This window comes from Corvus brachyrhynchos, unplaced genomic scaffold, assembly GCF_000691975.1.
Source record: "Corvus brachyrhynchos isolate BGI_N302 unplaced genomic scaffold, ASM69197v1 scaffold58, whole genome shotgun sequence".
In the NCBI taxonomy this organism is placed as follows: Eukaryota; Metazoa; Chordata; class Aves; order Passeriformes; family Corvidae; genus Corvus; species Corvus brachyrhynchos.
This window is the reverse complement of record NW_008239539.1, coordinates 1,610,848-1,612,257: the sequence shown is the minus strand read 5'-3', so window position 1 is coordinate 1,612,257 and position 1,410 is coordinate 1,610,848. Positions and strand designations below refer to the sequence as shown.

General features: G+C 64.4%; 1 protein-coding gene across 2 annotated transcripts in view; it reads left to right on the top strand.

Moving 5' to 3' along the window:
• FBXL16 (F-box and leucine rich repeat protein 16) overlaps positions 1 to 1,410 on the top strand; it is a 26,603-nt gene that overhangs the window by 9,336 nt on the left and 15,857 nt on the right. The window lies entirely within an intron of this gene.

The window sequence follows — 1,410 nt, the reverse complement described above, 5'->3', positions numbered from 1 at the left end:
AAGTTGAGCCGGCTGGGCTCGGAGCTGGGCAGGGAATCCACCCAGGAACCCCACGGATGGCTTTGGCCGGGTGCCCAGGGGCAAGGTGGCACCAGAGGCAGGGTGTCACCAGGCACTGGTGTCCCCACGCCAGGACCTCTCCGCACCGAGGCCGATCCGCCACCCAGTGCGGTGCTCAGCACCCTCCGGGGATGTTCTCTTGGGACACCGCAGGTGCAGGGAGGTGGGACATGGTGCCACCATCCCCGCAGGCACAGGGCGGTGTCTGCCCTAATGTCAGCACCCCGGCGTGAGTCTGCACCTCCGACCCCCTCCACAGCCCCCGACCCACCTTAACTGCGTGTTACTGGAGAAACCTTGGCACCAGCTGGACCAAACCACCGTGGCCACCAACCCTGGCTTCCCTCTCTCCACACGATATGGGGCACCCCCGCAGTCGGGGCATGGCCATCGAGGGGTCCAGGAGCCCCTTCGGAGCAGCCCCCGGAGCTGGGGCTGAGCCGGGACCGGGCACAGCTCCCGCCGCACCCCGCAATTGTCTCAGCCCTCCGGACCAGCCCATGGGGCTGAGCACCTCTGGGCACCCACCGAGAAGCCACCCGTGCCGGGAGCTCGGTCTGGTGGCCGTCCCCTGACTGTGTCCCCAGCCTCGCCTTCGAAGAGCACCCGGTGCCACCCCTGCCCTGGGCAGGGACACCTCCCACCGGGCCGGGCTGCTCCGGCCCCATGGGGCACCCACAGCTCCTCCAGCTCCTCACCACCTCCCCCACAACGCGTTTCTTCCTTTTATCCAATTTAAACGCACCCTCTTCCAGCTGAAAACTTTTCCCCCTTCTTCTGTCTCTACAGTTCCTGGTGAAAGCCTCTCTCCATCGCTCTTCCAAGATCCCTTAAGTATCACCAGGATGCCAGAAGGGTTTCTTCAGGCTGGATGGCCCCAGCTCTCCCAGCCTTTCCTCACAAGAGAGGTTCTTCCAGACCCCTGACCATCTCCATGTCCCCTCTAGATCTGCTCTGACTCATCCAGGACTGCTCTTCCCCAGACCCATCTGCCACTCACGGAGCAGCTCCATGGCAGGAGGGACCATGGCTGCTTCCTTTGGGTTTTGATGATCCCACCTCTTCCTGCTGGGTCACCCCAAGGTTTCTTCTTTCCTGGGCAGGCCTCCCCCCCTTCATCCTGGAGTCTCTGGAAGGTCCCTGGGGCATCCACACTGCCCACAAAATGTCCCTGTGGGGTGGCTCTGGGCACCCTCCACCCTATGCCGTGGGTGGGTGATGCTCCAGGCTAGGCTGTGCCCAGGGGCAAAAACCCTTCGGGAAAGGCAAAAGGGGGATTTGGGCCAGGAGCTGGAACCTTGGAGGGCTGCTCAGAGGCTGGGGGGGCCCCGCCCGTTCCCCTCCCGCGCC